General features: G+C 45.5%; 1 protein-coding gene across 2 annotated transcripts in view; it reads left to right on the top strand.

The window, feature by feature from the left end:
• Positions 1–22,633, top strand: part of pcyt1aa (phosphate cytidylyltransferase 1A, choline a) — a 106,493-nt gene that overhangs the window by 2,196 nt on the left and 81,664 nt on the right. The gene's annotated exons all lie outside the window — the stretch shown is intronic.

Genomic DNA, 22,633 nt, shown 5'->3' with positions numbered 1-22,633 from the left:
TAACACTTGCCAATTGTGTTAGTGTGAACGACCGGCCAGCCGGTAGCAACGCCGAGACGTTTTTGGCCATATCGCCCAGCCCTAGTGGATATACTCACGGACCTCCGTTACATGTGCATGTGCGTGCGCGTGCTTCTGCGCACAGCCGGTTGCACGGCGTGCACCCCCATCCCATGAGCAACGCACCCCTGCCTGCTAGTTCAGTCCAGTCAACGGCTCTAAAGCTGTAGCGATGAGTCTTTCGCGATCCGCAGGTACCTGCCTATCTACAGGTAATGCAGATAGGCATTTCAAACAAGCCCTCCCAAGAAAAATCCCAAATGAACCTGGTTAACGACCCATGGCAGTCTTTCTGGGGTGTGATGGAATGTTAAGCACGGGGCGAGGGCCTGCAGTCCCAAGCTTGTAGACGTAGAACAACCCCTGTCGACGAAAATACATGCCATCTGTTTTCTTCTCGCTCTGTGTCACCTGGGATTGTGGGGATGCTGAATGGTGTCCCTGTGGGAAACGCTCACGCTGATATTGTTGGGGAGACATTGAGTCATGTAGGCTGTTTTCGAGCATGTCGGCTGTGGTGGTAAATGTATTGAAAACCCATAATAGATGATTTTGAGAAATCAATCAATCAATCAATCAGATTTATTTATAAAGCACATTTCACATGACGCGTGTCAACCAAAGTGCTGTACAGAGGGTAGATACACAAGATACATATAGACAACAATCACACTCCGTTTTATGGGAGGGCACACAGGCAAACACATAGGAAAACAGGGCATGAGTCAGTGAACGGAAAGGCTAGTAGATAGAAGTGGGTTTTGAGCCTCGATTTGAAGGCATCTATCGGGGGGGCGAGCCTAATGGAGGTGGGGATGCTGTTCCACAGTTCAGGGGCTGCGATAGCAAAGGCACGGCCCCCCCTGAGCTTGAGGTTAGACCTCCGGACTGTCAGGAGCCTCTGATCGGCTGACCTGAGGGACCTGGTGTTGGAATAGGGGGATAGGAGGTCTGCGATGTAGGAGGGGGTGTGACCATTAAGGGCTTTAAAAACAAATAGGAGAACCTTAAAATCTATCCTGTAGCGTACTGGGAGCCAATGAAGGGAGGCAAGGACAGGGGTGATGTGGTCTCTCTTGCGGGTTCCTGTCAACAGTCTGGCAGCAGCGTTTTGTACCAGTTGTAAGCGGGACAGGGAAGACTGGTTAATGCCTATATAGAGGGAGTTGCAGTAGTCTAATCTAGATTAAATGAAGGCGTGGATGACTCTCTGAATGTCTGCAGGGGAGAGAAGGGCTTTGAGTTTGGCAATGGTGCGTAGTTGGAAAAAACATGCCTTTACCACTGAGTTCACTTGTCTGTCAAATTTAAATTGTGGATCAAAAATGACACCTAGGTTCTTGACATACGGCTTGACCAAGGCTGTTGGTAAGGGTGGTTTTAAATGTAGAATGTACTACTTCAGTACTTCTTACTATTTGCAACATTTTGAAAACCTGCACTGGGCATCATCATATGGTGTTGCCTTGAGTGAGTGAGAGTAGAACATATAATTTGAAGTATGTGGTTGGTATAGTATCTTCCTGATTTGACAGCACAATGGCACCACAGCCAGAGGGAACAGAGAACAAACCCGTTTCTATTTCTATCTTATCTCCGTTAGGATTGCATGTCATGCCATGATGGAGGGGGGGAGGATCATGTCTTGGAAGTTTTTGTACAGCTTCTCAAATCGTCTCTTTTTCTCTCTTGTTTTTTATTGAATTCTGCATTGTACAAAATCCACCGCACAACAAATAAAGCTTGCTGAAATGTGTCCAGTCACTGGGAACTGGGAACTCATCCACTCAGCTGTTACACAAGAAGCCTGAGTTGAGTCCAACTCACACCTCTTCTCCCCACATCAGCCTCTGCTGCACACAGGCAGAATAACGGAGGAATATGAGGGGCGCCGCCAGCTTGCGGTTGCCTGCTAAACCAGCAGGACTTTCCCTGGATTTTGGAGGTTTTTTATGAAGCAGGAGTTCTTTCATCCCCTTCATCAAATAAAGACCTCGCTGTGTTGTTGTGGAAATATTGGAGGTTGAAGTTGTTCCATATTATATGAATTAAAATACAAGATTTTAAGTCCTCTTATCTTGTGGTATCTTACAGGAACTGCTCAGAGGCCCTAAGCCAGGGGTGTCAAACTCATTTTCACAGAGGGCCACATCAGCATTATGGTTGCCCTCAAAGGGCCAAAGACCGTATAAATGTTAATGTGATGTAAAATAAATGTAGCTACACATTTACATATTGTTAAACATGGTGTTTCTGTATTTATTACTTATTCAAGTTATACATATTGCATATTCATTTGCATAAATGTAAAAATATATGTTAGCTTATGTTATTTTAACAAATAATTTTAGTTTATCAGAACCCCATATTACTCCACCAATCAATGATCAAACCATTCAAGTAAATAACAAAGAAGAATATCATCAAATACAAGCTATGACATTAAGTTTGTTCAAAACCTTTTTGTCACAGTCAAGAGGGGCAGAACTAACAACTGTGAGCTGCAAAGAACACGTGGGACAGATGTAGCAGATGTTACAAAAACAAATGGCTGCACACAACCTTGCAGAGGCCATACATCCAACTAATGGAAGATAGTTTAATTAACTTTAATTAACAGATTGCAGAATGGGTACAGTACAGTACTGCTCAATACACACAATTGTTAAGGGGATGCAGACCAGAGAAAGACTTTCGACTCGTTTACATCAGGGTCCCCCATTTTCAATTCGTAATGAAATTGCTATTATGTGTCTGCATGAACACACAACTGTAACTGTACTCAAAAATAACAAAATAAGGGTTGTCTCAGTTCACAACTATATTGGTCAAGTTTTGGGTGGGACTTGTTTGCGTCCCTACAGCTTCTTATTCAATTGAGCGAGATGCTCGGTTATGTCACACAGCCAGTTTGCATCTGACAGTTCAGACAATATTTCTTCAACCCTGTGTTACCTATTCCGCCTGGATCTTTTTTGTATTTTGGGCTGTAAAATTGTCAAAGAATGTCTGAGGAGTAAGTGCTTTTGGCTTTTTTCCTTTGTTACCTCAGATGTTCAACATACATGTATGTGTAAGAATGTGTAATAACTAAGGCTGTCAAAGTTAAAGCTTTATTAATGCATTAACCCACAATTATTTTAACACTGCTATTTTTTAACCCAATATTAATGTAAAAAAAAAAAAAAAAAAATTTACCTGAGCTCTTGGGGGGCCACATCAAATGACGTGGCGGGCCGGATTTGGCCCGCGGGCCGTGAGTTTGACACCTATGCCCTAAGCAAACAAGATACACTATTGGAATTCATTCAAGTGCATTAGGCAGGCTGCCAGTGAGTTTAATAGGCAGGGATAACCATCTGCAGTAGATCTGGTGAATGGACTATAACCCTCCATTTTTTAAACTGATGAGACATGGTACAAAATCTGTATTGACCGGCTTGTAAAGAGGCTTAAGTAGTAACACCGCTTTGATGCTCCTGAATTTCCCCAAGGGGATCAATGAAGGAATATCTTATCTTATCTTATGCAAACTCTTTCTGAAGTCCTTAACAAGGAGAATTCACTAACTTAGTAAAACCTATCATGTTTCAGCAGTGTTACCTCTATCTAAAATCATCTACATGCTACACTGCTTGCTGTCCCTGTTTTCCGCTGTCTCTTCATTCACTTCCATTCATTTTGGGGACCTAGTCTAAATATGAATACATCTGAAGTAATCAAATGACTTAAAACAAGACAATTCTGAGTCAAAGGTATGCGTTTATTTTGGCATTTGATGTGTCTTCACAGATTAACCCTTTCACTACCACACTACAGAAGGTTAACCCTTTCACTACCACACTACAGACTGTTAACCGTCTGTAGTGTGGTAGTGAAAGGGTTAACCTTCTGTAGTGTGGTTGTGAAAGGGTTAACACTTTGTCGTGTGGTTAACCTTCTGTATTGTCGCAGTGAAAGGGTTAACCATTTTGGTAGTGTGGACCTGTGGTAGTGAAAGGGTTCATTTCCTTTGAAATATAAAAGCAGGTCCGGTCAATTTGTTGTAGGCTTGAGTGTGCTGTGTATCTTCGGCCTGCACGGGATGTTCAGGGAGTGACTTGAGAAAACATCGAGTGAGCAATAGTTATTTTATTGCTAATTTGAAAATGGCAACATTAGCTCTAGAGGTCACTTTGACTAAGAAAAATACATTACACAGAATAATATTGTTGTATATTATTTTGTATAATTCAGAAGTATTATATTTAGATTGATGGGATGAGAAGCCTGGCACCTGGGAGGAATGGTGGTGTTGACAGCGGATGACAGGGACAGCAGTGGTCACTAGTTTTCTTGTAGATGACTTTAGATAGAGGTAAGACTGCTGGATTTTGACAAGCTGTACTAAATGTCCCTTTAATAGAAACCACACAGCATGTCGTACATTTAGGGACACAGTGTCTTATGTTGAAGATGACTTTAGATAGAGGTAAGACTGCTGGATTTTGACGAGCTCTACTAAATGTCCCTTTTAATAGAAACCACACAGCATGTTGTACTTAAGCATTACATCACACGCAGGAGTGGTTTGTGACCAATAAACCATGCCTAGGGGTGGTTGTTAGGCCCGAGGCGCAGCCGAGGGTCGTTAGACCCCCCTAGGCATGGTTTATTGGTCACAAATCACGACTGCACGTGGTGTAAAGCTTTTATACAACTGCCAGATTCATCCAACCTTATTTCTATACAATAAACACACATTAATCAAAGATTTATTGAAAAAACCATCCGCCAGAAAAAGTAGTTCCCACAACTCCATGTGGAAGCAGCTTGAAGTGCATCCAACCAAACTAACACATCCAACTGTGTATTATTGGAATGATTGAGAGAAGTTGCCTCATGTGGAAGCAGCTTGAAGTGCATCCAACCAACTAACACATCCAACTGTGTATTATTGGAATGATTGATTGAAAATTTATTAAAACGTTTTCTTTGCCCTATAGGAAAAAAACGTTTTCTTCGCCCTATTTTTTTATTTATTTCTTTTAGCCTAAACTTAACCAGTTGGAAACCAGGGGTACAGTAATAAAATTAGCAATCAACCAATCAATCAATTCAATAGACCATGCTCACTTAAAACAGCGCTGCTTCTCTCTCAGTCTGACTCCCCCGCTGTTGCAGACAGGAGTGTGTGTGTGTGTGTGTGTGTGTGTCACAGTGTGTGTGTGCGTGTGTGTGTGTGTGTGTGTGTGTATGTGTGTGTGTGTGTTTGTGGGTACGCCAGCGTCGGACAGTGTGAGAGAGAACGCTGCAAGAAAGTAGGAAGGAAGAAATTTAAATCAATCAATTAATCTATCAATCAATCCGCGATTTTTCTTTTGTTCTAGATTGAGTCAAGACCCATCAATTACATCATCCAACATTGTTTAAAATACTAACACATTCCCCTTGACAGAATCGCTTCATATTTAGTCGTTATGGTGCTTTCAACATAACCATTTGATCTCCGCGATCCTGTTTTCTCCCGGAGTGAGCCGGGGAGGGTTATGTGATTTGGTTGTGGGCGGGTCCTGAGCCCAGGACCGTGGATTGTTGTCAATAAAGACGTGTGAATGGCCAATCAGAATCGAGAAATTTGCATGCCGTTGTATAAATTAGGGACACAGTGTCTTATGTTGACCAGGTGTTGATCTGCTCTCCAAGTTGAACTTTACATCCTACATGTTGAATTGCAGGGTCCTTTTTTTTATTATTATCTTTTTCCTTGGTCGCGCAGGACCGACAGCTTGTTCTTGGCAACGCAGGGCTGACAGAGGAGAGAGGGAGAAACGGGAGGAGAAGAAGGGAAGACATGCGGCATATGGTCACCGGGTGTGGGAAACGAACCCGGGACGACCGCTTCGCAACTCGGCACGCTATGTGGTGTGCTACTGGAGCGCCCCTGAATTGCAGGGTCCTTGATGAGGAAGGTCTTTAACTAAAACAGTATGGTTTCCCTCACGTTCACATTATCATGTGAGTGCCCGCCTGCGGCTAGAAACAATGTAAAGAATAATCTGGCTCGACTGTCTCGTCCAACGCAAACAGAGCAGTTACACAAGAGCCACGTTCAAGCTGGGACAAGTACAGACACTGTCGTTTATCCTGGGAAGAGTCTGAGGCAGGGTAATAGACATGACAATAAATAGAGATAATACAAATATCAGAGTAGAGGTAAAAAACAACAAGATCAAATATGAATAACAAGTAAAAAAGGTGATGGTCTGGTCGGTCAGACAGGTGAGACATGTATTTACTAAGGCTGTCAATCGATTAAAAAAAATGTGCTTCAAATTCAAAACAGAGTGATGCACAAAATAACTTAAAAGAAAATAATAATTTAAAACAATGAATAAAGTGTGCATGAAATAATAGGGAAAGCAAACGTTAGGAACTTGTTAGGTCACTTTCACATATAGTTTGGTGGACTCTGCGATTCTGGGGGGGTGAAGTTACAACATTGTTGCATTCTTCATTTGGTTTGGTTTGCTTTCACACTGCAATTTGTCAAGTGCACCAAACTTTCTGAATGTCACACCATCGAAAAGGGCACTCGTCTCTCTCTCTCTCTCTCTCTCTCTCTCTCTCTCTCTCTCTCTCTCTCTCTCTCTCTCTCTCTCTCTCTCTCTCTCTCTCTGCAGCTATGAGTTTTGTACCGTAGAAGAGTGCGGGCTTGCGGTCGGGGCTATTTTTTGGATTGTGTAGATAAAGTGAATTTGGTGGTGGAGCAGGGAGTGGTAATCCAAGACACTTTTACCCCCGTGTTTCCACTAGTAAGTCCTGCACAAAGAATAATCATTTCCAATGTTCCTCCTTTCATCAGAAATGAGGTCCTGGAAAGGGAACTGGCTAGACACGGACGGATAGTTTCCCCAGTGAAGATGATTTCTCTGGGTTGTAGATCCCCTCTGTTCAAGCATGTGTTATCTTTCAGAAGACAGGTTTTCATGATTTTGAAAAATGAAAAAAGTGATCTGAATTTATCCATGAATTTTAGAGTGAATTACTTTGATTATACTATTTATATAACTTCAGACACGATGAAATGCTTTGGATGTGGGATGGAAGGTCATATGATTAGGTCCTGTCCTACTAAGAGGCCTGGGTCGTCTGATCAAACACCGCCATCACCCAGGGCAGGTCCAAGTGGCTCGAGCACCAACAAGGGTCGAGTGAGAACCTCTGGGAGGAAAGGAACAGGAGAAGGTCTGGTGGAGAAGACAGGACAAGGTGAGAAGGGGGGGGGGGGGAGAGGCCTGGTGGAGGGAGTAGAACAGGGTAAGCAGGTGCAGGAGGAGAGGAGAGGCCTGGTGGAGAAGACAGGACAGGGTGAGCAGGTGCAGGAGGAGAGGAGAGGCCTGGTGGGGAAGACAGGACAAGGTGAGAAGGTGCAGGGGGGGGGGTGGACCTGGTAGAGGGGGCAGAACAGGGTGAGAAGGAGGAGGGGGTAGACCTGGTAGAGGGGGCAGAACAGGGTGAGCAGGTGCAGGAAGAAAGAGGTTTGGTAGCGGAGGCAGGATTAAATGTGAATTCTAATTGGAAAAAAGTGGAGAAAAAGGGAAGAGCGAAGGCTGTTGAGGAGATCACTGTGGTCGAGGAGGGTGAAGAAGTGGGAGGTCAGAAGACAGGGGTCGGAGGTGAAGAAAGAACCAGATTGGGCAAATGCACTGGATCAGCTGCTGGAGAAGTAGAGTGTAGCATAAATGAGGAGGAAATGGAACTTGATGCTGATATTACCAAAAGGTCCCAAAAAAGGAAGACTGAGGTCAGTCAAACTGACTCTAAAGCAAAAAAAGAGTGCCAACCTGAGCAGCAGGTAGACAGTGACAGTGGAGACTCTGACTTCAGTGATGAGGCGGAGTCTCTGCCTCCCACTCAGTCTCAGGCTGACAGCAGGAGGGATGGGTATTCTTTAACTAGAATAAAAAGTTTTCTACAGGATACTAAAGGCTCAAGGGCAGTTAAGGTGGAAAGTTTTTTTCCTGACGTAAAGCTATTTGTTGAGTCCGCTAAGTGGCTAATGAAACGCAATGACAAGATTGACGAAGGTTTCTCTGATCAGGAGATTTATCGTTTAAGGAAACATGTTCAAAGGTCAAGATCAAAAATCTCCAATGATGGTTAAGTTATCTGGTCTCCTTTTATTATTTTATGTCCTGCAATTTGGATATTTTCTCATGGCAGAATTTAAAGTAGGTACCCTAAATTTAAATGGTGCAAGAGATGATGCAAAGAGGGCATCTCTTTATCAATTAATGGATTTAAAAAATATTGATGTGATGCTTGTCCAAGAGACACACAGTACTGAGGATAATACAGTGGCTTGGAAAAGAGAATGGAATGGAGAAATTGTTTTAAGCCATAACACCAGTACTAGTGGTGGAGTGGGGATTTTATTTTCCAGAAAATGTTTGCCACAGTCATGTGAGATTGAGGAGGTTGTAAAGGGATGTCTTTTAAAAGTAAGGGTGTTATATGAGAAGGTGAAAATGGTATTTATTGTTGTTTATGCCCCAAATATTGGTTTGGAAAGAATGTGTTTTTTAGATTATTTGGCTGATGTTATTAAAGGTTGTGATAATGAAGAGTTTTTATTTCTGGGAGGGGATTTTAACTGTACTGTTAACCCCATTTTAGATAGGAACCATCAAGAGCCTCACTCTGCATCTCGTAGTCGTCTCTCTAGGGTGATTGAGACGTATGAGCTGAGTGATGTGTGGAGACGATTGCATCGAAAGCAGAGGCAATACACATGGGTTCACACTAGAGATAATTTATTATCATTGGCCAGACTTGATCGGTTTTATTGTTTTAAACACCATTTTAGTGTTTTTAACAATTGTTATATAACCCCTGTTGGTTTTACTGACCATTCTCTTGTGTACTGTTCTGTTTTTATCAAGTGTGTAAAGCCACAAAGTGCTTACTGGCATTTTAATACGTCTCTTTTAACTGATAAAAATTTTGTGGACGCTTTTACCTTCTTATGGAAGGTTCATAAGCAGACAAAGGCCAGTTTTATCTCACTACAGCAGTGGTGGGATGTGGGGAAGTGCAAAATTAAGCAGTTCTGCCAACAGTACACTCTAAATGTTACTAGGGATATCGCCAGGTCTATGAAGGCTCTGGAGATTGATGTGGAGGAGCTTCAAGAGCTAGCAGAATCCACAGGAGATCGAGGCCATATTGGAGCTCTCAAAGTTAAAAAGTCTGCTCTGGCTGACCTGTTAGGTATTTCAGCACAGGGTGCTCTGGTGAGGTCACGTTTCAGAAACATCTCAGAGATGGATGCATCTTCCCGTTTTCTTTTCGGTCTGGAGCGCAAGAATGGCTCATCCACAGCATGCGCTCAGACACAGGTCAGATACTGTCTGAGTCCACTGACATCAGGAGGCATGCTGTGGGTTTTTATAGTAGCCTTTTCCAGTCTGAACTTGGAGAGGAGCAGGAGGAATCTCATGGTTTCTATGAAGGCCTACCAAAGGTAGAGAAAGAGTCCAGTGCAGAGTTGGAGGCGGATGTGTCTCTTGATGAGCTCCATACTGCCCTGCAGAGCATGGGAAATGGGAAAGCTCCGGGTATAGACGGATTACCTGTTGAGTTCTATAAGACCATGTGGGCAGTGTTGGGGGAAGATCTCCTGATGGTGCTCGGAGACAGTCTTATTGGAGGGCAGCTGCCGCTGAGCTGCAGGAGGGCAGTACTCACACTGTTGCCAAAGAAGGGAGACTTAATGGAGATCAGGAACTGGAGACCTGTCTCACTTTTGTGTACAGAATACAAGCTCCTCTCCAAGGTGCTAGCTACCAGGCTGAGAGAGGTAATGGGGCAGGTGATCCATCGTGACCAGACCTATTGTGTGCCTGACAGGTTGGTCAGTGACAATGTGTTTCTGATTCGGGATTTTTTGGACATCTCCAGTGCATTGGGTTTGGAAACTGGTCTTATTTCCATAGATCAGGAAAAGGCTTTTGACAGGGTTGAACACCAGTACTTGTGGAAAACTCTAGAGGCCTTTGGTTTCAGCCCAGGTCTCATAGCCAAGATCAAGGCCTTGTACAGTAACATTGAGAGTGTGCTTAAGATTAATGGTGGTTTGAGTGCTCCTTTTAAAATCCAGAGGGGTATTAGGCAGGGGTGTTCATTGTCGGGAATGCTGTATTCCCTGGCATTTGAACCCCTGCGGCTGCTACACAGGCTCAGGGCAGGCATCTCGGGGGTAAGTGTCCCTGGTTGCATTGCACCTTTTAAGTTTTCAGCATATGCAGATGACTTGGTTATTTTTATAATTTATAATTTTATATGTGGGACGTTTTGCTTTGATTTCCTCGGCTAAGGTCAATTGGGGGAAGAGCGAAGCACTCATGGTGGGTACGTTGTGCAGCAGACTCACTTTACCAGGGGGCCTGCATTGGAAAAAGGGAGGTTTCAAATATCTGGGAGTGTTTTTAGAGGATGAGACTTTTAAAAGGAAAAACTGGGAAAACGTACTGGAAATAGCTCAAGGCCGTTTAAAGAAATGGAAGTGGATTGTGCCAAACATGTCGTATAGGGGCCGTGTTCTGGTAATCAATAACCTAGTGTCTTCTAAACTGTGGCATCGTTTGATGTGTGTTGATCCCCCAATAGACCTTCTCCCTAAACGTCAAGCTTGTTTTTTAGATTTTTTCTGGGACAAGCTGCACTGGGTGCCCCAGAGTGTTTTGTACCTGCCCAAGGAGGAGGGTGGGCAGGGTCTTGTGCATCTGTGCAGTAGGGGTGCAACTTTTCGACTCCAGTTCATTCAGAGACTTTTTTATGGACCAAAAGACTTGGTGTGGAGGCCGGTGGCTTGTGCCATACTGCAACAGCTTGGAGGACTGGGACTGTCGAATTGATTTGATTTTTGATGGATTTTAGCTGTGCTCGGTTAAATGTTCTGCCTGTTTTTTACCGTGTACTTTTTAAAACATGGAGTTTGTTCGATAAAGGACCGCTGGATTACTCAAAATCACTGTTCTGGCTTTTGAAGGAGCCAGTTGTGCTGGGAGCACGTTTGGACGTAGCTGGTGGGCCAGGTCTGACACTTTCCGGGCAGCTCTGCAGGTCAAAGATCACCACACTGGGCCATGTGTGGAATTGACAGGAGCGAACATGGACAATGCTGCTGCTCTTGCTTCACGCTTGGGAGTGAAATCCATCAGGACGGTCAGCATGATGCTGGGAAAATGGAAGCAGGGGCTCAGTGAGATAGAACGTTGCATGTTGACACAGTTTAAAAACGGGTCTCTTCGTCCTAGTGATGAGGATATGTTTCCTACGTTTAAGCTGCAGCCTGATTAAAAAAATTGCACAGGGCCTCTTTTAGCAATGGGAGATGTTTCTGGTGTGTTTTTTGATGAGGGTGATGGAAAATGTTTGTACAGACTGTTAGTCAAGGTTCTCAACAAGGAGAAGCTCAACGGGAGAGGTGACACTCCCTGGAGAGCGCACCTTGGTCTCAGTGATGAGGTGAAACCAGAGTGGCGAGCACTGTACAAACCACCGTTATTCAAAAGAATTGGCGATCTGCAGTGGAGGGTTTTACATGGCATAGTGGCTGTCAATTATTTTATTTCCATATTGAACCCTAACGTCTCACATGACTGTCCTTTTTGTGCGCAAAGGGAAACAGTTTTCCACTGTTTTCTGGACTGTTCCAGGCTGCTGCCTCTGCTAGGGTTACTAGAGAGACTTTTCCAGTCCGGTGAAGAAGTGTTCTCGAAAGAGAGGTACATTTTAGGTTTTAAATACTGTAGGAAGGAAATCTTTTTAATTTCATTTTAGGGAGAGCAAAGATGGCTATGTATCTCAGTAGGAGGAATAAGATGGGACAGATCTTGGATCATGATGCTGTATGTCTGTTCAGAAAAATGATCAAAGCCAGACTGAGCATAGATTTTAATTATTATAGAGCATTGAACAACCTAGATCAGTTCACTGCTATATGGGCACATAAAGGAGTGTTGTGCTCTGTAATGGAAGATGAGTTGGTGTTGGCAATTGACCTGATTTGAGTTTTTTCTTTGTTGTGGTTGATTTTTGTTGTTGTTGGTGGTGTTTTCTTTTGTTGTTTTGTTGTTGTTGTGCTTTTAAAAATGTATTGTCAGATTGTTTGTAGGTGTTATTGAAAGAAAGACGAGTGTTATACAGTTGACTGTGTAATACTTTTTGTTGTAATGCTGGAATGATTTATAAATAAAGTGTTGTTAAAATTCAAAAGATTCTTTCTCTCTCTCTCTCTCTCTCTCTCTCTGGCCCCTTCCTCATCTCTCTCTCTCTCTCTTAAAAAAATTAGTTAAATTTTTTTTTATCTATGGAGTGAAAAATGTTCAATATAAGAAAGCGGTCTAGCTGAGTCAATGTTGATGGTTTTGTTGAACATTTGTATTTCACAGGAGAGAAACTATTCAAAGAAAGCTATTAAAATAGTCTTTGAATCTAAATATACTTTCTTTGTGTAGATTTTACATTAATTCCATGATTTTACTCAAGTAAATATCTGTTACAAGCTTCGGTCTTAAGTAGAAAAATGTGATTTTTAATCTAGATTAATGACAGAAAATTGTGAGATTAATTAGTAAAATCTTTTTAATCTATTGACAGCACTAATCTTAACGTTAATCTTGCGTAAAAAAATAGTGGCGTTAAAAGAATTGTGCGTTAACACGTTAATAACGTTAACTTTGACAGCCTTAGTATTTACTCTATTATAATAATAAAGATAACAATAACACATTGCGCCAGAGTCTATCCAGGGTTCAGTAGTTAACTCATTCAGCGCCAGCTATTGGACGGAGCCCGTCATAGCAAGGCCAAGCTTTAAAAGATAGGGGTGCGTCACCTTGTTTGTAGAGCTATAACTATATTGTAGCTAAGGGGCTACACAACCCGGACAGATTGTTTAGATTAAACCACTACTAAAGAATATTAATAGCCAGACAGTATAGTTAGACAAAATGGCGGACACTCAATTGACTGCACGGGGACAAGGATACCTGGTTTATAAGCATTTTAATCGTCATAGCAACATACATCTGAATTATCACGGTTCTCCTTTAATAATAGAATGTCAGAGTATCAAAGTCAGCGGTAATGAATAGTTCCTAGGTTACGAATACTCGACCGGAGCTCTGCAGGGAGTGAGAAGAGACGAGGCGATACGGGGAAAGCAAGGGTAGCTGGAGACAATGGTTTCCCTCGGGAGCTCCAAGCTCCGGAGGAATTGGAGACTGGTCGGATAATCCTGTCGTCGCTGGAAGAAAAGGGGTCTCGTACGGAACCGGTCCTTGTAATCCTAGCGCCCGATGGCAGGGTTAATAGCTATTAATCCAAAAGCCTGTTGGCATAGATGGTAGCTAGCTAGCTTCGTTTGTACTGGAAGCTAGCCCGCAGACGGTCTTCAATGAGTAGTTAGATCCAAACGCTGCTGGGTTTAACTATACGTTTCTCCACGTTACTTTGCTTACACAAGTCACTATACTGCGCCAATAATGGCTCTACAATATTATAGTCGTATCTAAGTAGCTACTAGCTATCTGTAACGATACACCGCTTGTAGGTCTGTGTACAACTGTACCGGACGTATCACGCTCTCGCTCTGCTGCTTCTCCTGTTCTGATACTGCCGACTCATTACTTCCACTGCGGCTGCTTGCGCCATCCACAATATATATACTCAGACTGATTTCTATAGGGCTCAGCCGATTTACCTGTCCGGAATCAATGCGCCTGCTATGGGCAAGTCTGAACTTGTCTGAACATGTCTAGAACCATGTCTGGGGGGCTCGTCTGGTGGCGCTTCCAATGTCAAGGGCGGGACCCAATGAGGCGAGCGAAGAATACTATTATGCAAACGGATGGCGTAAAGATATATATCTTATATATATAAACAATATACAAGTTATACAAAATAATAAACGCAGACTTTCAGTGTTAATCTGGACCTTCAGAACAGCCGCCCCCTAATTAGTCCGCACCTAATTAGTAAATAAATGGGGGCACAGATTAATATTAAGGGTCAAGTCAACTTCTCCATAATGTGCTATGGGGAGTTGGAAATAATCTATAAAGTCAGTGGGTTATCGTCGTCGTCAGGGGGTTTAGGGAACGCAGGAAGCTCTATCAAGTTAGCTACTGGTCTGTTATAAGTCCGCCCTTGGACGATGACTTCTGCCGCTCTGACCTTCCCATCGGAACCGTTAATCACTTTGCTCACACGGCCGGCCGGCCGGCCGGCCGGCCGGCCACGTAGCTCGGGGTAGTGACTGGTCTATTATCATCACGACGGTACCCATGGTCAGGTTGTCCCTGTCTTTAACCCACTTCTGACGGGCTGGAAGGGAGGGTAGGTAGCGTAGGAGGAAGCGGGCCCAAGACTGGTCGGTCAGTACTTGGCTGTGTTTCCACATTCTCTGTCCGTTCATTCCGTCCTGTCTGTACACCGTCTGAGAAAGGGCAGGGTCCGGCTGCCCCATCAAGAGGTAGTTTGGTGTGATGGGTTCGATGTCAGCTACGTCGCTTGGAGCGTAGCTGAGGGGCTTGGAGTTCAGAACTCCCTCTTCTTGAGCCCACAGTTCCCTCACCAGCATCTTCGCCCGGGTGGTGTAGGGGAGGATACACCCCATTGGGTCGTAGTGGCTGGCGAGTGTTCGGTACACACTCCGCTGAGTGGTCAGTCTAGTCGTGGACGTCTCCTGATCCGTCCTCAGAGGTGTGTATCGGTAGTGAAGCGAGTCTGTCTTGAAGCGCCAGACGAGGCCCAGGGTCATCTCATGCGCTTCGCCTGGGGTGTGCGCCATCCAGGTCTCGCTGCTCGCAGCCTTGGTCTCTGGAGGGAGGTGCCGGAGAACTTGAGGGTCGCTACTGGCCCACTGTTGGGGGTCGGATCCACCGTTGGCTAATGAAGTCCGTAGGATGCTCTCTGCCTCTTCTGGCGTGGATACGCTCTGTAGGCAGTGGTGCGTCGCTCCCTTAGGCACATGCAGAGTGGGCATCCCGTCCCGCCTCAAGAGTGGGGTTGCGTATCTGAACACTCCGTCGACCTTGACTCTTGTAGTCTTCTGATCTAGTAGAGCGATGGCATACTTGTCCTCTTTGGGCCGAACCATCTTGCGTTCGGTCTTGAATGGCAGCGCGTCTAGTGTCCATAGCCTCTCAACGTGCTGTAGGAGAGTGTTGTCTGTGTCGCTCACCTTGGTGTAAAGGCAGCGTGTGGACGTTGGTTGGCTGGCAGGTCCGTAGAGGGGGCCCTGGAGCGTCCACCCCAGTCGGGTCTTAACCGCGGCTGGGCATCCTTTGGGTCCGATGTGGGCCGCCTTGATTGGGACAATGAGGTCCGCGTGGTCGGAGCCAATGAGTAGGGCCGGTGTAGCTCCGCTGATGAGCGGTATGGGCAGTTGGCGTAGGTGGTCGTACTTCTCCCTCAGCTGTGGGATGGGGTAATCGTAGCGTGACAAACCTATGTCGTAGCTTGTGAACGCCTTGTCGATGCTGTACCGCTTCTCAGGGTGGTCGATCGCGGCAATGGTGAACGAGACGTTTTCACCTTTGATTGTCTGTAAATCTTGACGAATGGTACGGAGGGTCATGGTCTCCTCTGGTCTCCGCAGGTCCAACTGGGTCGCGGCAGAGGCGAGGAGGAGTGTCTTCTCCGACCCGTCGTCGAGGACGGCGTAGGTGTCGAGTACCTTGTCTCCGTGGCTGAGGAGTACTCGTACTACCTTGAGGAGCACTCTGGGGCTCCCACTATTTGTGGGGTCGATGTGGAGCACTTCTGTTCCCGAGTTGCTTTGTAGAGCTAATCTTCGCTTGGGGGCCTCGCACAGTGATTTGCGGTAAGTGGCGTCCTTGGGGTCAGCCTTAATCCACTGATCCATTTCGGCGGTGGTCAGTCTCTTGAATGCGTCGCACTGTGACAGCCAGTGTCCGCCGTGGCAGTAATAACATGTGATCTTCCATTCTGGAACCTCCATTTTCCATTCCTCTTTGGCGGGGGGGTTGTGACTCTTCTGTTGTGACACCGACTCGGCCTGGTACATCACTGTGATGGGCCTACTTTGGTCTTCTGGTGGGCGCTTATTGCTCTCGTGCAGTGCTTCTAGGTGAGCGCCGTCACACTTGCCACACTTCTTCTTAAGGCGGCATTCTGCTGCCATGTGGCCGCGCGCGCAGCGGCAGTTATCTTTAATCCACTGACTTACTTCGGCTGTGGTCAGTTTCTTGAATGCGTCGCACTGTGACAGCCAGTGTTCACTGTCGCAGTATTGACAGGCAATCTTCCATTTCTCCTTGGCGTGGGGGTTGTGACTCGTCTGCCGTGACACCGACTCGGCCTGGTGCATCACGGTCAGGGACCGAAACTAAAGCCCGCCGCCCACCAGGGGCGGTCAGTTTTTACCTTTGGCGCTTGACACTTAGAGGGCTGCCCGCCGTGTGTCGCGTAATCAATCAAGTTCATAACGATACTCTTATTTTGAAAATCTGTGCGGGTCTCATTTCCGCCCCAAGCGCATCTCCAGTCATAATATCGATGGCTCTGGCAGTTAGCAACAATTAGGTTCGTATGATACTCTTATTTTGAAAAGAACCGTGGAAACGAGTCATATCCGCCCAGCCCTGCAGCGGGATACTATTGGCTAAGGGCTTCTGCTCGCAGTGCTCATGTCAACACAGGCAGTCTGCTCTAGAAGAGTGGACTTCCATGAGCTACCGTTACTGTTTAAACAATGACCCAGTCAACTATTCACTTTTAGTTTAATACATGACGAGGCATTGTCTAACGGTATCTAGCTGGCTAGCTACTGATAGCTGCTGATATCAACAAATGCTCCAGCAATAGTCTACTCGAGTGCATAATACCTCCGTTCCCTCGTTAGCTCGCGTTAGCTAGCTCACGATAGATCGATCTGTCCCAGTAAACTAAATTGTCTTAACGTTATCTACTGGGCTAGCAGTAGCTACAGATAGCTCCTGATATCAATGTCTTATAACATTGATTGAATGCGTATTCTAGCTGAGGGCATGTTGAATGTGATTTGACAAAAGAACCGTAACGTAACGTTATAAATAGGGTCCAGCTGCATCGCCGGAGAATCCTTGCATGCTGAATGTAGGGTCTAGCTGAATATAGGTCTAGCTGCAGGGCCGGAGAATCCTTGCTGGAGCTGGAGGCTACTCAAGTATACACAGACAGTGGAGCTGTTTGCAGATAGCAAGCATTTTGACTTATTGCGTGGTGGCGATGTCTCGCAGATAATACAACTACAAGTATGATTATATAATATATATTTTATTAAAAAAAAAAATGTATATAAAATATATATATATTTTTTTTAATCAAAACGATTTTGGTAGGTAAGAAATATGCTTGGCGGGTAGACTCTTCCCATCTACCCGCCACTGGCCGGTGAGTCAAAGTTAATTTCGCTCCCTGATCACGGTGATAGGCTTGCTTTTGGTCTTTAAACCTTCTCGGTCCCTCTTTAATGTTCGAGCCACCCCATGCGAAGGTGTCAATTCTTAGGCTGCTAACCTCCCTGGCTAGGAAGTCAGCAAGGTCCAGGAGTGACTGTTCTGGGCCATTCGGGTCTCTGTAGTTTCTTTGCCGCCGAAAACGTTCTTGGCGGAATGGGGGGAGCTTCTCCAATATACGCTCCACGTTGGAGTTGGCGTACAACTCGTACATCCCCTTCTCTCGTTGGGACCCGAGCATCCCTACCAGGGATTGTACTTTGACGGATAGGTCATCCAGGGCTCGGTTGTCTCTAGCCGGGGGGAGACGTTCAATCTCACATATCTCCTGAATGACATAGTCCCATGTACGTCCGTAACGTGCGTCGAGGGCAACCAGGGCGTCAGAATAGGGAGTTTGTGAATTGGAGTATGCCAGCGCTATGTTGTGCGCTCTAGTTACCTTGAGGTGCTTAAGGAGAATGGCATACTTGTAGGACTCGTCCTGTACTCCGGACATAATTGTCTCTAGGCACATGCGCAGCTCGGTATACTGCGCTCGGTCTTCTCTTGTGAAGTCTGGGAATGTGGGTGTCCCAATGTAGTGCGCCATGGATGGCTGCGACACTGACGCACGTGGGGGGAGAGGCATCCGTGCCGAGTCTCCCTGTACGTTGGGTCGTTGGTTCGTGCTGGGCGGGAACCAGGGGCTGGGTTTCCAGGCATTATTCCTTGGTGCCGTCTGGGGCTCGAACTCCCCACTGGGACGTGTTGGGGGTTCATAACGCAGCGTGTCGGGGCTGAGACCGGGGCTGCACTGAGCCTCCTGGTCTGAGATGGGGTAGTGCGGGTGGGCTTTCTGTCCTCCCTCGTCCTCCTTCAGGCTTTGTAGTCGCTCGGTTAGCTGCTCTGCAACGTAAGCAGGTTCTTCCCTTAGGCGGGGTCCCGTGTAGCTTTGTCGGGGAGGGGAAGGTGCCCTCGACCCGTGTCGTGATGATCTCCGGGAGCTCCGGGTGGAAGAGTGGGGAGTCACCCTCTGGAGCGCTTGCTCCATCATTTGTGCTTGTAGGCGGTCTCGCTCCGCCTCGCGCTGCGCATTGGCTGTGTCGCGCTGCGCATTGGCGCGGTCTCGCTCCATGGTTTCTTGAGCCTGGAGGCGCCTCTCTTCCAGTCTGAGATGTATCGCGGCATCAGCCTGGAGGCGACTCTCTTCCAGTCTGAGATGGTCGCGCTCACTCTCTCGTTGCGCCTGGAGGCGGTCACGCTCACCCTGGAGGCGGTCTCTTTCCGCTGAAGCGTTTAGCGTGGCGATCAGGATCTGCGCTAGCCTCTGGTCGGCCTCGCCTGGTGGATGACGCTGATGATGGTGATTTGGAGTTGGCAGGGCTTGGCGGTGACCTGGTCTCCTTACGCGCTCCGAGGTCCATCTCGGGGGCGCTGTACTTTGTCTTCTCTCGCGCTCCGAGGTCCATCTCGGGGGCGCGGTGCTCTTTACTCTGGTGCGCTCCGAGGTCCATCTCGGGGGCGCATTCTTTACCCTCTTGCGCTCCGAGGTCCATCTCGGGGGCGCGGTCTTTACCTTCTTGCGCTCCGAGGTCCATCTCGGGGGCGCGGCGTTCTATGGGCATAGTCAAGTCATGTCCCGCTTGTCCCCCCCCCCCGTGAGCTAAGTCAGTTTCACTTAAACTAGCTTGGGTCTCTACCGGTGGGGTTGACAGGTCGATAAGGTTGGGCATGCTTAAGCTACTAACCTTATCCTTGCTTAACGTCCTCGTAGATAAGCTAGGAGGTAGATCTACAGCGTAGTTCTCCAAGTGGGGAGGGGGCTGACGCTGGCGCCTAGGGCGCTCTAATGGGGGAGAGCCGATTGGAGAGTGTCCGCCGCTGGCCATATTATTACTAATATGATTATTATTACTGATACCCTCCGGCTCGAAGGACCAATTGTAGCTAAGGGGCTACACAACCCGGACGGTATTAAAGATTGTTTAGATTAAACCACTACTAAAGAATATTAATAGCCAGACAGTATAGTTAGACAAAATGGCGGACACTCAATTGACGGCACGGGGACAAGGATACCTGGTTTATAAGCATTTTAATCGTCATAGCAACATACATCTGAATTATCACGGTTCTCCTTTAATAATAGAATGTCAAGAGTATCAAAGTCAGCGGTAATGAATAGTTCCTAGGTTACGAATACTCGACCGGAGCTCTGCAGGGAGTGAGAAGAGATGAGGCGATACGGGGAAAGCAAGGGTAGCTGGAGACAATGGTTTCCCTCGGGAGCTCCAAGCTCCGGAGGAATTGGAGACTGGTCGGATAATCCTGTCGTCGCTGGAAGAAAAGGGGTCTCGTACGGAACCGGTCCTTGTAATCCTAGCGCCCGATGGCAGGGTTAATAGCTATTAATCCAAAAGCCTGTTGGCATAGATGGTAGCTAGCTAGCTTCGTTTGTACTGGAAGCTAGCCCGCAGACGGTCTTCAATGAGTAGTTAGATCCAAACGCCGCTGGGTTTAACTATACGTTTCTCCACGTTACTTTGCTTACACAAGTCACTATACTGCGCCAATAATGGCTCTACAATATTATAGTCGTATCTAAGTAGCTACTAGCTATCTGTAACGATACACCGCTTGTAGGTCTGTGTACAACTGTACCGGACGTATCACGCTTTCGCTCTGCTGCTTCTCCTGTTCTGATACTGCCGACTCATTACTTCCACTGCGGCTGCTTGCGCCATCCACAATATATATACTCGGACTTATTTCTATAGGGCTCAGCCGATTTACCTGTCCGGAATCAATGCGCCTGCTATGGGCAAGTCTGAACTTGTCTGAACATGTCTAGAACCATGTCTGGGGGGCTTGTCTGGTGGCGCCTCCAATGTCGAGGGCGGGACCCAATGAGGCGAGCGAAGAATACTATTATGCAAACGGATGGCGTAAAGATATATATCTTATATATATAAACAATATACAAGTTATACAAAATAATAAACGCAGACTTTCAGTGTTAATCTGGACCTTCAGAACATATATTCTATATTATAGCTATGGATACAATACTATGGCCCATTTGACATCATCTCACCCATCTATCGTTCAATATGTGAAAAATAATAAAATTTTCCATCCATACGTTCCCGTGTTATACCGTGGTGAATATAAGTATGGTTTTAGAGTGGTCTGGGGTAATTCCCGAAATGCTGAGTTATAGCCTTATACGTCAATTCTACTATAAATGCTGCTGTCTCTTGCCTGTACATACTACTATTCCCAAATCACATCTATGTCATAGGTATTATGTTTCATCATGAATGCATGAAAGGGGGGGGGTCGTCTCTGATTAGGCCTGCCACGATAACACATTTTGCTGGGCGATTAATTGCCCCCGAAAATATCGCGATAAGCGATATTATTGCGACCGGTTAGAGAATTTTTTTTGAGAAATTTATTTCCCAAAACTTTTATTTTGAAGCCCACCGCTCCGTCTTTTCCGGTGTTTGACTTTTATTTTGAAGCCCACCGACCGGACCGGAAGTATTGTTGTTATTATATTATCCTAAGCAGAAACTATGAGCCGACAACATGCCTCGTCCGGTTCTGTTTTTGAGCTAATGATAAAACAAATTGTTGGTGAACAACTACCTTTCGGTTAGTTTTAACGTTAGCTACTAACGTTAGATGCAGCTACTACAGGCAATCAACGATGAGGAGGAAGCGTCAAAGCAGTAATAGAATAGCTGTGGTGTGTAAGCACTGCAGCACGACTCGAAACTACCGGAGTGTTATAATAAATGAATTCATGTTTAACTTGTCCCCGTGTCCAGTCCTTTGACTAGCCCCACCCGTTCATTGTAAACAATGATGCATGTAATTGTATTAACGTTATTCTGTGTTGTACTTGTAGCTATGCTATACGTTGTATTTCGTTTGTTAGATATTTAGCTAATGTTGTTAGCATGGAATGAGAATCAAAGCTCTATCTTTCACCTTTATTTAGCAGTCCAGTTTCTCCGGGCAGTAGCGAGTAACTACTTGGGTCTAAAAATAGCTAACGTTACACTACAAATAATGCTACTTGGTTAAAAGGAGCAACACTATTGAGAAATGTCTATGTGGCGTTGCCCCACGGAGCTCCCGTGCTGTACTCTAGTAACGTCAGCGGCCCGCCTCCCAACACGGACAGTGACTGAAGGGGCACTGGTTCCGCCTCATTAAAACAAACGCGCAAATAGCAATTAATCGCGCCCGTCAAAATCATTGCATTCATTTTAATTACCGCAGCAATTAATCGATTTATTGCTTATCGCGGCAGGCCTATCTCTGATTATTTGATTGTCAGTAATGGCATTCATATTGAACACTAAAAACGCTTATCAGCCTGATCATAGGGCTGGCGATATGGCCTAAAAATAAAATCGCAGATTTTACGATTTTAATAGATTTTTTTTCTCTTTTTTATTTGACACGAAACAATTATCAAACCAAGATGAATTTCCCTATTGGGATTGAAGTGCAAACCTAACTTTCACCAATCTTCACTTAAAAAATATATAATATATAGAGGTGGGCATAGATATTTTTTTTAATCTATCTGCAATCCTGGAATTAATCTAGATTAAAATGGCTCATTTGAAGTCTGCTGAAGGCATTCAAAATATGTGTGTTCTACGCAGTGTTGTGCTAGTTACTGAAAAATAGTAACTCAGTTACTTTACTAGTTACCCAAATACGACATGAGGCCTTTATGTTAGAGGATAACATTAAATCAAAGACGGCAATGAAGGACCCACAGAGAGAGAGCGAGACAGAGAGAGAGAGAGAGAGCAAGAGAGCAAGCGTGCGCTTAGGTTCTAGGTTGAAAATAAGTGCACGCTAGGTTGAATGAATTGATGAACAATTCATGCCGCCGTTGGAACGTTTCATTATAAGCGCCTTGCAAGTTGCAACGTTGGTTAAGATATGAAAATACTTGCCAGTGGTGTAAGGACTAGCTTACTTTAGCTAGCTTACTTACAGAGACTTGTGGTGGAGGTTCTAGCTGTGTTCAACTTCGAACAAGCCTGCCAGCTTGA

This window comes from Notolepis coatsorum, assembly GCF_963971535.1.
Source record: "Notolepis coatsorum genome assembly, chromosome: 13".
Taxonomy (NCBI): domain Eukaryota; kingdom Metazoa; phylum Chordata; class Actinopteri; order Aulopiformes; family Paralepididae; genus Notolepis; species Notolepis coatsorum.
Note: the sequence above shows the minus strand (reverse complement) of the source record. Positions and strands in the feature narration are given on the sequence as shown.